Genomic DNA, 13637 nt, shown 5'->3' with positions numbered 1-13637 from the left:
GGGGCCGAGGGCATAGAACACAGCGGCCGCCTGTCTCTTGAACTTGTCTGAATAACAGGGCCATTTCAGAGGAAGAACAACGGCCTTCAGAGCCTCTGCAATTTCCAGAAAGCCTTCAGTTAATACATTCTTTCCAACAGGCTTGCTTTAGGGTGGAAAGTTACTTTCCCAAATCTTAACAACCCGGTCACAAGCCACTGAGGCCCCAGGTCAACAGATCCCGGCCAAACCCCTCCAGACAGTTGACACTCATGACCCCGCAGGCCTTCTCCTGCCACCTCTGCCTAACAAGTTCCCTAATCCACAACACACCAACCAGCGCGCACGTCCACCACGATCCCAGGAGCCAGAAAGATGCGTGTCGCGGGGTGCGGGTGCCGCCGCCGGAGGGCTCTCTCGCAGCGCATCCGAGGGCTCCCGGGCCAGCAAGGGGCGGCCACCTCTGCAGCTCTCCGTGGGCCTGCACAGTGCACGCATTGTGTGAGCGCCGAGGAGGCACAGCGCTGCTCCTGCACCAACAGCTGTCACATTATTTGCACTCGCTGTAAACAGCCTTCACATTCCCCCCTTACCACACAGTTAAAGCCAGACTAACAATCCAGTTAGAGATCAAACCAACAGCAGCATTGTGTCTGCCTTCGCACCAAGCCCAGCAGCTGGCAGGTTTCTCCAGAACAAGAGACCCCCCCTCCCCCCACCCTTCCAGGCTCCAGCCAAGGCTAGCCTAGACAGCAATGCGTGTGTCGCTGCTGATTGTTAAAGCAAGAGAACACAGCCATTTCGCGCAGAGTTCTGTGGGGTTCATCAGCTCTCTCCCAGAGTTTCTTCCTCTCAGGCCCCCTCCCCCATTTCCTCAGCTGGGAATAAAGGTTGTTCAGACTCCCAGGGTCGGTTTCTCTGCTCAGCAAAGCGTGGGTCGGCCTGCCCCGGCCAAGCCTGGGGTCCTGCAGCCCTCTCTACCGTGGTCCCAGAGGCTAGGCAGCTTGGCACTTTCTGCAGCCCAAAGCCTCGTGTTTCGGAAAACCGTCCAACTCCCTGAATCCTTCCTGGTCGCCCCACTGATCAAAATGTCTCCTTTTATGATTTTTGGTTAAGTCGAACATTTCCATCATCGTCATTATTAGCGCAAATTACACGCCTAATCGGTCCTTAAATAGATTTTAATTAAATAATCATACAAGGCTCATTTTATGACTTAAGAAAGGCATTAGTTTTCCTTATAAACTTTCCACCAGGATATAGAATAATGATAGCAGACAAATACTTATTCTTTGAAAAGCACCAATAACTGATGGGCAGAGTATTGGGAAAGCAGACCCTGCTTCACACCTTCTGGAATCCAAGTGGAGACTAGACAGACCACATCTGCACAACTTTCCTCCGGAGAAGGGAGAGGGGATTTCTTCCTCCAAAGCATTACTTTTGTCTTCTCTTTGGGGCCAGGAGAAAGGAACCCCAAATGTTCCTTTTCCTTGCCCATCTGAAGAGATGTCTCCAGCTTAGAAGTCTCTTCTAGAGACCACTCCTCGCCACCCCCATCTGTTTTCCACCCCTCAGTCTGCTGAGAGCTGTGGTGGAAAGCAGGCAGGCTGTGCTTGTTAAATGCTCTGTAAAATGCTGTTAATAAAATAATAAATACAAAGGATGGAGGCTGCTGGTTCCATGGGTGTTTTGACTGGAAATGCCTTGGCACTTGTCATGTGTTTACGGGAGGGCAGACAACTCTAGGAATTACATAGTTTGGACATCTCTGTACTTCATTTATTCTTTCCTAATTGACGTAGGCCTAGAGCTATGTCAAGTTTGCATTTGTACAGAACTGTTAAATGCCTAAGAGTTTCTCCAATTAAACCAAGTTTTAAATCAGACCCAAGGCTGGAACGTACTCTCGGCCTCGCCCCACTCCACCCCTCTGCCTCTGTGGCTGGAGAAAACAAACAGACCCTCAACAAGATCCCCTGTCCTTGCTCTCCCCACCTTCACCACCCCCACCCGCGGGGGGGCACCTAGGGCAAAGGTTAAGGTGTCTTTCAGATTACAGGCAAGGCCCTGGCTACACACACTGGAAAGCACTGCAGTTGGGCGCATCCTGGGCATACTCGAACCTCTAAAATAGTGAGCTAAGATCGGGGGAAAACTGCTGGCCTGGTAAAACCCACTGTTCACAAAACAATGTCAGCAAAGACTGGAAGGCATTCTTTAGAGAGGTACCAGGGACTCATGCCTACTGAAGCTCTTTCAGCACAAAGGCTTTTAGGGGAAGAAGGGAAAAGGGGGGTGGGGGGGAGGAGAGAAAGGGAGGGCTCCTGTTTCAGAGCAGGCATCCCCAGAGAGTCAAGAACCAAGTGTAGCTTCAATCAAACGCTGACTTCCCCTCTGGGAGTCTAGTAGGAAACCTGATCACAGTAGCTTACTACCGGCCTGGATCCATACAGGTCTGGTTTTCTTCTCATGCTAGTAAAGTTTTTAAAATACATATCCATAGAAAAGAAGCAATCCCTGACAGACTTTTATTGAAAACCACACTGAGACCTCATAACATCCGGACTTAATCCCTATCAGACAAACCACAGCACCTCTGGCCTCAGCAGCGGGCCAGACCCTTTCACCTCTTCCCACCAGGTCTCTCCCCTCCAGCCGCTGCTGTTCCCTCCCCCCGAAAGAATGACGGGAGGACTTGCCAAAGAGCACCTAGATACCGGTTCTGGAATCAATTCCTAACCATATAAATGATCCCACTTAGGGGGAGAAAAAAAAATCCCAGCCTTTTCATATGGATTCCTTTAAAGCCCAGAATGCAAAGAACTGTAACAAAGGGAAAGAAGGAGGAACCCACGGAGGCAGACCTGGAGGAATAGCCTCAGGAATACCCTTGGAGGGGAGCTTAACCTGCAGGTTGGTCCCCAGACACTGGCCTACGCAGGTCTTGCGGGGGGAGGGCGGCGGGCATCTCAGGGGCAGCAGGGAACGGAGAAGCAACCTATAGGAATCTGACCAGTCATTCAAAGCAATTACTAATCCTCCGGGCCTACTATGTGCCAAGTATTCTTTGATCCTAAAGGTGGAAAATTATACCCAGTCTGACAAATAAGAAACTTACTGAGGCTCAGAGGCCATAAATAACCTGTCCCCAAGGTCACACAGCTAGTAAAAATGGGCCACGGTCAAACTCAGTCCTGGAGTTGCGGAGAGGAGCCAATTATCGGTCAAATTGTGCCATCCAGAATCCCCAAGAAGTTCGGAAGGCTTCCTTAGCCCTTGTACTCCAATACAGAGTAAAAGGATAGCACTTAACACCTATGAAATTCGGTCCACAAGGAGCCCGCATCCTAGTTTCTCCTACACCCAGAAATCTCTTGGTCCATGTGAAGTCTTTCGAAATTTCTGCCAACATCCTACCCATCTCCCTACACTGGAACACCCTGCTGTGAGGCCAGGGATTCCCAACAAGGCTCCACTTTCCCCTCCTCCAGGAGCCCAGAACAGGCAGTGGGAGGTGGGTGCTACTCTTAGGTCTCTGGAAAAAGTGCTGACACCTGGAACTACAAGAAGGCTTGCCACACTAGTTTTGCCACATAAAGCAATCAATCAAATTATCTAGACAGAGCAAAAGCCCTTTGGAAAGACTGCCTACATCTACCTTTCCTAGGACTTTAATGAAAAACCCAGGGACCAAAGTGGGCTGGGGAGGCAACTGAGGGGGAAGCGGCTTGCAAGATGCTGGACCCTCCTGGACTCCTGGGGGTCCCCACAAAAAGCCAAGTCCCGAGACAAGCCGGAGGTTGGGGTTCTCTCTCCTCTCCCCAACTTCTCATCCCAGCAGCGCAGGGTCAGCGCTCAACATCCCCTCCCCACCCCATCTTCAATTTCCTGGTCTGCCCCGGGCTTTCAGAAGCTCCGGGAACCATCCACACCCGATGCCACAGACGCCACAGGCTCCACGACCCAGGGCCGTCTCCAGCTCAGCTCGGTGGGAAGGGGAACGGGCAGGAGCGCCGGACACTCAGCCGCCCCTGCGGCTTCCCGGCCCCGGGCGGGTGGCTCCTCCAGTGGCCGAGGCTCCGGATGCGTGAAATGGCTCCAGGAGCGCCTGGGGCAAGCCAGGGCCTCCGCAGCGGGAGGGACCGAGGCGATGGCGGGGCCGGGTCCTCACCCCTCTAGTCAGCCAAACACGCCCCGGCGGCCCGGCAGCCCCTGGCTTGCAGCCAGTGGCTTTCTCTCTTTTTTAAACTTTCCGGCCTTGGCGATCACCGCCGATTGGGACAGGATTTCCAGCCCCCGCCTTCCCTCCTCCACACCCTCCGTGCAGGCCCTTCCAACCTCCAGGGAGGTGATCCCCCCACCCCCGGCACCGTGAGTCCCTGGCCCCGGCAGACCCTCCCCCGCCCCCGCCACTTGGGCCACCTGGAACGAGCCGCTTCCCAAAGCGATCGGCGTCCGGCCGAGTCTGGGGCTGCTGCTGCTGCGTCCGGGGAGGAACTCCCGCAGCCTCCAAACGTCTAGGTCTGCCCGCAGCGGCATGCAGAACCGCCCCCTACTCGCGGGGGGGGGGGAGGGGGGCGGGGAAAGTTTAAGGCCTGTCTTTAAAAAAAAATGTAACTCTTCAGATGCAAGAATTTGGGTGCCCTTGGCACGGTTATAAGCGCTCGGGTAGAACAAAAGAAATGGGGGGTGCCGGAAATGGTGCAGGAAGACCCCTATAACCCTATAAACCTCTCCTCCCCCCTCGCAGTTACTATTAGCATTAAAAGATCCCAGTGCCTTCAATGCAATAGTGCCTGTTTATAACTTTTCCCTGCTGGGTCCCCATACCCTAAACAAGCCCGCTCCTCACGTTTTGAAATCACCAGGGCAAAGATCGCTCCCAAATCTGTGACCTCCCGGAGCTCTTGGGCCTCTCACCTGCTCTGCCCCTGGCACCCTGACTTCACTCACCCTCTTCCCCCCAGTAGTTCCTCTGGTTTGCACCTAGACAATAAATTTAGTTTCATTTAGCTTCCGGTCTTTAACTTTAGCAGGTCTCCTTTTTGCATGCAAATCAATATGGCAATTACCATCTAAAAGCTCGCCCGGCCCCGGGTCAATGTAAATTGATCATTGTCCGCCTTCCACAAAATAACACCGGGAGTCTGTGATGCATAACGAGATTATACTGGAAACTGTCTTTTAGATCAAATTCTATTTAATGCTGTCAGGATCTTCTCCTAGCGGACTTCCCCGCTAGTCTAATCACGGGGCGCCGGAGCCCATGGGTGCTGAGGGGCGATGGCTGGCCGGGGAGACATGGTTCTAAGAAATAACAAAGTGCGGGGACGCCCCCACCCAATTCCAACACCCTCGAATAGGGGCCGGCGGAAATGAGCCTGCGCTGGGAAAGGGGGCCTGCTACAGAAACGTTGCGGGGGTGGGGGGAAGCTCATTGGTTAATTCCCATCCAACAGAAAGTCAGCTATCCCTTCCGGAGGAACACATGGCGGGCAACCAGCGAAAGCCGACGGGCCGGGCTGGAGGTTGGGAGACGTCCCCGGCCAAGTGCTCGGGGCACAGGCGGCTTGGCTGCCACGGGGGTGGCCTGAGAAGACCTTCCACTCCTGCCCCGGCTGCTTCTCAAGCCAGCGCCACCATCCAGGCCCCGGCAGCGCAGCCAGCCTTGCAAACAGACGGAATCCTGCCAGCCGTTCACTCGGGCGAGGCAGCCCGGTCGGGATAGGCCTCCCCTCCCCTGCCTGGGCGAGGCCCCTCCAGGCCCGAACCGTGTGAGCCGAGGGCTGGAGGCCTCCAGCCAGGAGAAGGTCCTCCCGCCCCTGCGCGGCCCCCAGGGTACGGGTGTGACCCTGGAGCTTAACAGAGGGCCTTCAGAGCTCCTTTCGGCCTCGGGCTGGCGGGGGAGCGGTGGGGCTGGCGGGGGAGCGGTGGGGCCAGCGGGGAGAGGGGCGGTACGGCGGCCCAAGTGGACCCGTGAGGCCCCACGCCCCGCCGGGCTGGGTCTGCCGGGCCCGCCGCCCTCGAGGAAACCACCGAGGTGGCATTGCCGGGGCCGCTGGGCACTCCCGAGGACCGTCCTGGGGTTCGGGCGGCTCGGAGGCCGGCGAGCCTCCTGCCCAGCCCCGGCTGTCGTGCCCAACCCAGCGCGGGCTCCACCCGAGTGCTGTCTTCCCAATAAAAGCTGGAATTCCCGGCTGGGCTCAGACAAAGAAGGACCGCGGCAAACCGACGCCACGCGCAAACCAAACCCAAGCCGAGTTTACGCGCGCGTCTGGGGTCACAGAGGCGCCTGCTAATCCTCTCTACGCTGGCCGTCCCCGCACGGTCTCCTCAAGGGGGAAAAAAAAAAGGGAAAGTAAGCATACCTCCCCTTGATTCCGCCCAGAGGCCGAGCTTCGTACTTCTTTCGGTTCAGTCTCTCTCAGTTCACTAGGCCCTGCGCCACCTTAGCAAACAGGGCTTAGAGGAGCGCAACATCCCTTGCTTCCGACCCAGAATGCAAAGCTACTCCTTTTTCCTCCACCATCCATCCTCTCAGGGTCCAGAACTCAAAAATCTTTCAGAAATCCTCCTACCTGCTCAAGACATACTCTCTTCCCCACTCCAGATGGGAAGAAACTATAACCAGAAGCAATCTTAGTAACCAAGGGCCATCCACCCTTAGCTAGGCACCGTCGCCCTCAGTTTCCCTCTAGCCGAAGACACAGTATTTCCCAGTGAATGAGTGTGCGAATGTGGTTGTGTGGCCCACACTTCCGTGCCCTGCTCTGTCTCACCGGGCAGGAAAATCTTCATCAGGCACTGAGGAGTTTTTGTCGTTCAGCCTGTGTATCTAAGCATGGATGTATGCATGTGAATGCTTTTTGTGTTTCCAGGTGACCCTCTTCACACCTTTAAATGGGCTTTTGTCTCTCGAACGAACTTACAGAAATTCTGCTCCAGTTGCCAGCTCAACAAAGTCTGGGATTTTCTCCTAGGATCTCGCTCTAGGTCTCAGTATTTGCATACCCATGTTTACATTCCTCGCGGCCAGTTCTTTCTCTCTTCTCTATCTCTTGTTCCATGTGGGCACCAGAGCCCAAGTGTCTTGATTTGTCTCAGCACATGTCATTCAGGCGCACATCTTAATCTGTGCATTCCTGTCTAACACGTACACCTCCCCACGACTTACATTCTTGCTTTGCCTATAATGGGGCTCGTTCCCAGACCAATATGGGGTTGCAGTTTAATGTAACTAGAGGATCCCCTAAGACTACAAACCCTAAAAGGAAGAGGAGGGGGAAGGAGAGAGGAATGTGACTAATGATTCATTTCTCTATAGGGTAACCCACCTACCTCAGGGGTCTACCTCAGGGAAAGAACGAGACCAATGCCTGCAGAGTTGTATTAAATTTTTAGACCCATTCAATGTTGACCCCATGGATGTGTATACAAATGATCGATCTTGTACACATCGCTGTCCAACTCCTGTTTGGAGGCTGCCTCCCTGCACATATCTTATTTGAACTCTCCACAAGTTCATGGTTAAAAGTGTTTTTATTTACATAGACAACTCAAGGACCCCTTTGCTCTCTCCGACGCATACCTGTACGCAGTGGACAGGCATTTCAGGCTTGGGTCTTTGGTAGGCAACACTCTCGGTCAGAGGCCCCACTGACTAAAGCTCTGAGCAGACCTTCACATACTGGGCCGCTGGGAACGGTAAGGTCTAACCTCTGCATCTCCCCAACTCACTTCCTTAAGTGAGGGTGCCCACTGTGTGTGTTCACACCTTCCCCATTGAGAAGTATCGGGTCAAATTAGATCACCTAGCAGCTGCGTTTGGTTCCTCGAAGAATCCAGCCCAATGTACCAGGATGTGAGATTGCATACACAGAAGAGAAAGGAAAACCCTAAGCCCAGACTCCCGCCTCCTCTCCCCAGGGGGCTACTTTGCCTCCAGGAATTTCTACTACACTCCCCACCCCCACTCTCCCTATCTTCTTTAAAGGGTTAAGAGAAACCCTCGCAGCCTTGCCTCCACCCTGGTCGCTGGGCCCAAAGGCTCGCTCGCTCACGGGAGTCTGCCGCCGCCTCCGCGGCCCGCCCCCAGACAGACAGAACGCTGGAGCGTGACCGCGCCTGCAGGGTCGGGGTGGGACTCTACGGGCTCGGGCTGCCCCGAGCGCACAGCGGGTCCGCCCCGGCCCCGGCCCACAGCGCTCCCGCCAGCCCGGCTGCCGGGGCACAGTCACAGCTCTGCGCGCTGGGCAGTCCGATTTTTATCTTGTCTAATCCCAAACTGGGCGGGGAGCACAGGCGTCGTGCTTAGAGAACAAGAGATAGGCAAGGGAGGCGGGGAGGAGCAGCCAGGCAGCGACGCGAGCGGGAGCGAGTTAAAGACACAGTCGAGGCGACCGAGAGCAGGAAGAAAGAGCGGGCTGCGCGGGCCTCGAGGCGCCGCACGCAACGCGCCGCCCGGCCAAGTTACACTCACCTCCCGGTCGCCCCTCGCCGCCCATCCCTCCCCACTTCCCAGAGGCGCTCTCCGCAGCCCGGGCCGCGGGGTCCCGGCCTGTGTGGGAGGCACAGGCCCGGCCGGCCCTGCAAAGGGCTGGAGAGAATCGCTAATAAGCTGTGCGGCCCATTGATCCGGAGAACACTTCCTAATTAACTCTCAGTCACCTACTGGTGACAGTGCCTCAAAGCACAGCGCTGGGGCCGTCCGAGCCCCAACCCCGACCTGCCCGCGGAGCGCCTGGCGCCCGAGCCCCGCGCCCCCCCCCCACTACCCCAGGCAATCCCGGTGAGTGACGGCGTAAACCCGCACACTAAAGGCCAGCCTCGGATTAAACCTGGACGGCATATTAATCACCGCCATCTCCCCGCTTCCTCCTCGCGGTGAAATCATGCCCATAATAAACACGGGAACCGACACTGCAAAGCCCAGACCAGATAACGGGTCGGGGGTGGAGTGGGAAGGGTCGAGAAGCAAATGTGTTTTCCAAGTGTCCACGTACAGGAGTCTCAGAGGCCGACAATTAAAATGCCTTCCACACAAGCAATTCTGTTGGCCAAACCGAATCCAACACCTCCTAAGGATTAATTTCGGCCCGCGGTGTCCGTTTCCAGTGCCACAGCAAGTGTCACATGGCTACAAATACCCAAGTCTGTCTGCGTTCACCACCCACCACCTTCTGGGGTGGGCCATTTCCTCCTCGTTTTTATTCCTAAGTCATTTTACGGATTTTTCTCCAGAGACTACCCCTAGAAGCAAATACCACTACCCCTCCTCTGGCCTTCTCTCAAAAAAAGAAAAAAACAAACAAACAAAAAAGCAGCTAAAACCCTGAGCTGTCTACTCTAGACACAAGAGGCTGTACGAATACCTATTTGAAGCGCGCTGGTTTCTTCTTTTAAGGTTTGTTTTTAAATACACATAACCCTCCCCCCTCCTTCGCTCTTCCATCCCCGCAACCCACCAACCCTTTAGACGGCGGCGGCGCGCGCCCTCGCGCGCGGGCACTCACAGCCTCTAGCTGGAGATCGCGGACTTCTGGAAAAGATTCATTAACTGCAAATTAAGCCTCGCCCCGGCTTCGGCCTACACGAGGCCAGGCTCAGCCGTCTCAGGGACCCGGGGACGTGCCCACTCGAGAGTGCAGGCGGCGCGAAGCCCGCCGGGACCACGCGTGCCTCGAGCCGCCCTACTCCGCACACGGCGCCCCGGGGCTTGCTTGGTAAACAGCAGGAGCACGTCGCCGCCGCCCCGAGCCCCCTAGTTGGCGGAGGCTCTGCAGCGCAGCCGCCCGCCTGCTCCGAGCGCGGGCCCCAAGGCGCAGCGGCGCCTCGCCCTCCCCGCCTCGGCCGAGGATCGCGCCCGGGTGCGCAAGTTCCTCTTCGCCCTCAGCCTCTGCGCCGCACGCCCTCCGAGTGGGACCAACTTCCTCCGGCCGCAGACTCGCACACGACCTACAGGGCTTTCCACCAGACTCCACGCTACCCAGAGGAGGACCCAGGTCTCGCCCCCCCGCCCGCCGCCGCCCCGCCCCCGCACGATCTACCCCCACCCCTGGGGTCTCACAACTTAAAACCAACCCCACGGGCTTCCCTGGTGGCGCAGTGGTTGAGAGTCCGCCTGCCGATGCAGGGGACACGGGTTCGTGCCCCTATCCCGGAAGATCCCACATGCCGCGGAGCGGCTGGGCCCGTGAGCCATGGCCGCGGAGCCTGTGTGTCCGGAGCCTGTGCTCCGCAACGGGAGAGGCCACAGCAGTGAGAGGCCCGCGTACAGCAAAAAAAAAAAATAAAAAAAATAAAAAAAATAAAAAATAAAACCAACCCCACGACGTCGCGGGGAAGGTGGGGGTGGACCAGGGTGGCAGATTACAATTTTAAAAGAACATTTACAAAACAAAGCGTCTGACCTGACTGGCTGGCTGGCGGGCGGGCAGAGTCGGAACCCCTCGCTCTGCTCCATTTCCTAGTATTTTTTTTTTTAATCCACGTGATTCACGCTTTGGAGCAAGCCAAAGAAAGCCAAAACAACAAAAAACCGGGACTCCCCTCACGAGTCGCGCGGCAGCGGCGGCCAGGTCGAGCTCGGCTCGGGGCGCCCGCCACACACACCCTCGCGCACGCACACGCCGTCGTTCCACGAGCAAGAACGAGCTGCCCCCGGAGAGGCGAGACGAGGCAGCGGCGGCTGGGGGTTTTTACAGTTCTTTCCCGAGTCGAAAAAGAAAGCAGACGGGAACCCGCCGCCCTCCCTTTCCTGCTAGCGAGCTAACGACGAGCCGAGCTTCCCAACTTCCAGCCCAGCTCACCCCCCCGCCCCCCACGCCCGACTCGCGGCACTCAGCGACGACCGCGCTCCCGCGCACACAGGCACACACTGCCTGCAAACTTCCACTCCGCGAACTCCCTGCTCTCCTCCCAGCCCCCAGGGGGGCGGCAGTCCGCCCCCGCCGCGCCCCTCCCTCCCCGAAGCCCACGCCGGGCCGCTTAGGTTGGCTGCATTTTTAATAACTTACAGCTAGGAAATAAAAACGAAAGCGAGCAAAGCAGCCAAAGTGAAGCGCGAGGCACAAGCTTCGAGGGGTACGCGAGAGTCAGAAGAGCCACCCGCCGCTAGTCTGGGCCCCGAGGGAGGGGGCCGACTGCAGCCCGCCGCACGCACGGCCGCCAGCCCGCGCGGCCTCCGCGGGGAAAGGTGTTCCGGGCACTGACCTGAAATCCCCAGCCGGGGAGTAAGCAGGGAGCCTGCGATCCGGCGCTTTGAAGTTTTCCCCGGAGCAGAGTCGAGGCGGCGAGGAGGAGCGACAGGAGGTGGGGTGGGTGGGGAGAGGTGTGCGGGGTTGGAGGAAAGTGGGGTGGCGACGTTCGCGATGGGAGAAGGGGCCGGGCCGGGGAAGCGCGGCGAACAGCAAAGTTTGCCGTCCCCCGCTGCCCGCAACCCGCTCGCCTCTCTCGCTGTCTGCTGCGGTCGGCCCCGCCGAGGGGTGGGCTCTGGGCCGGGTGGGGGCGGGGGCGGGGCCGGGCGGGGCGGGCTCAAAGCTTCCGGGCAGGTGGCGACAGCCGCGCGCTCGGGCAGGAGCCCCAGCGCCATGTTGACGATTAGCCGCGAGCGCCAGCTCGGGCTGGGTGTGTGAACGTGTGTGTGTGAGTGTGTTGGCCAAGTCTTCCCTGCGCGGCGACAGCGCGGCTTGGGCTCCCCGCCCGGCAGCTTGCGGGCTCCCCCTCCGCCGCCGCTGCCGCCTCGCTCCCGCTCTCGGTCGCGGCCTGGGCTCCGGCGCGTCTTCCCCGCTGCCGCCGAGCTCGGTTCGCGTTCAGCAAGGAGCGTAGCTCCGCCTCACCTCGCCGCTGGGAGCCCAGGCTCCGTCTGACGCCGCGCGCCGCGATCCCAACGCGTGCCCCCTCCCTGGTTCCCTCCTCTTCCTCCTCCCCCTCCCTCCCAGCAGCCGCCTCCCCTCCCCCCGCAGGCGCAGCGCTCGGGCGACAGCCGCCTGCCCGACGCCTCCTCCAGCTCTCGCAAGTTTGAGCTCCCCCAGCCTCCGCTCACCCTCCGTTGCAGCGCCTGGGCGGTGGGGTGTCGGAGGGGTGACTCCCCAAGAAAGGTTTGCCCGAGTTTCCCCAGCCGTCATCGATTCCCGGCGCGTTTCGCCTAGCTGGGTCCGAACCCCAGACCACTTGGGTGGCGTCCCCCTCGCCCCATGTCCTCCCCTCCCCCGCTTGGACCGAGTTGGCTGCGCACACCCCGCCCGGGCGCGCGCCCTGGGCGAGTGAGAGACCGACTTGGGCGGCGGCGGCGGCGCGGGCGGCCCGTTGATCTTGAGCCGAGGGGATGCGGGGCGGCGGGGGCGGCTCTCCCAGCCGCGCGCCGAGACCCGGAGAGTTACAGAGCAGGCGTACATTGGAGAGAGCTTTCCTATATAGGAGAGCCAAGAATTTGTTACTTCTTGAGGGGGGAGCATGAAGGTAGGGGACCCTATAATGAGAATCCCAGGATTGCTTCTAGATTTCTAACTTGGATAAATGACAGGACGGTACTCTTTGGTGAATACTAAAGGAACAGTAACAGCAGCAAAAGTCTAAGAATGGAACTTTAACATATCACAATGCCACCTTTAAAGTAAATTTGGCATTCTCCTCCTTTTTGAATAAAAGAAAATGCATTAATTAAAGACATACACATTCACACACCTGCTAATATCTGCTCTTCTGCAATCATGTGTTTTCTGTATAGTGTCTAAATATCTATTCCAATTGAAGTAGTGCTTGAACACTTCAATATGCCTCTTTCCATCCAAAAAGAAAAACTGTCTATGACTGTTTCAACGTATTTTAAATATATGTATAATCATTGCCAACTTATCTGCTTTGCAGATTCTCGTTTCCTATACAATATTCAATATCTCCCTTTATTGAAAATGTCATTGCTCAGTATTATGATTGTTTTTCATTTTTATTATATGTCTGAATGTTAGAATTATTGATTAATCTCTTTATTAATGGAATAATCTCAGCACAATGTTAAATACACTTCTTCTCTACCATTATATGTTATTTTAACGATTTTCCATACAGTTACTTTAAATGGGATTTTCAGAGTTTTCAGGCTTTTTGAAGTCAGTGGGATAGGCTCCAGTGAGTAAAAGAAATGCTGAAGAACAACAATATGAATTAAACAAATTTAAGTAGTTAAGAAAGCACTAATCTAGTCATTGAGAAATATATACTAATATTTACATAGTATGTATATATAAATCAATAGTTTCAAAATGAGATAATCTACTGAACAAAATATCTTAAAATGTGAATGAAAAGATGTTGTAAAATCGCTATATGATTAAAGTACAAACATTTTTATAAGCTTGGAATATCAATAATAAGTGCATTTTTGTCTGGGAGACAAGTTATCTGGGAAACCTCAAGACATTTTGTAGATTATCGAAATCACTTTACTATCAATCTTGAGCATTTCTCCTATCAACTCTATAATTAGTATTGGAAATTAGCATGATGACTCTATTTCACCATCAGGAACATTGAAGAAACTATTTAAAGTGCTAAACATTGGTTTTAACAAACAAAAAACAATTCATCTGAAGAAGATGTTACAATGAACTGAGGAATTAAAAGATCTCAAAGTAGAGAAATTTCACTGACTGCAG

General features: G+C 55.8%; 1 protein-coding gene and 1 pseudogene across 2 annotated transcripts in view; both read right to left on the bottom strand.

Annotated features, from left to right (window-relative positions):
- The window catches only part of LOC308610909 (BCL-6 corepressor-like), a 43404-nt gene extending 31517 nt beyond the window's left edge, over nt 1-11887 (bottom strand). Inside the window, 1 exon segment of the mRNA XM_081259897.1 lies at nt 11194-11887. The gene's annotated coding sequence lies outside the window, so the exon portion shown is untranslated.
- Nucleotides 1-13637, bottom strand: part of LOC308610914 (centrosomal protein of 78 kDa-like) — a 558473-nt pseudogene that overhangs the window by 59751 nt on the left and 485085 nt on the right. The gene's annotated exons all lie outside the window — the stretch shown is intronic.

The sequence above is a fragment of the Mesoplodon bidens genome (assembly GCF_964165515.1).
Source record: "Mesoplodon bidens genome assembly, contig: HAP1_SCAFFOLD_96, whole genome shotgun sequence".
Lineage (NCBI taxonomy): Eukaryota > Metazoa > Chordata > Mammalia > Artiodactyla > Ziphiidae > Mesoplodon > Mesoplodon bidens.
The sequence above is the reverse complement of the archived record's forward strand: the minus strand, read 5'-3'. Positions and strand labels throughout refer to the sequence as shown.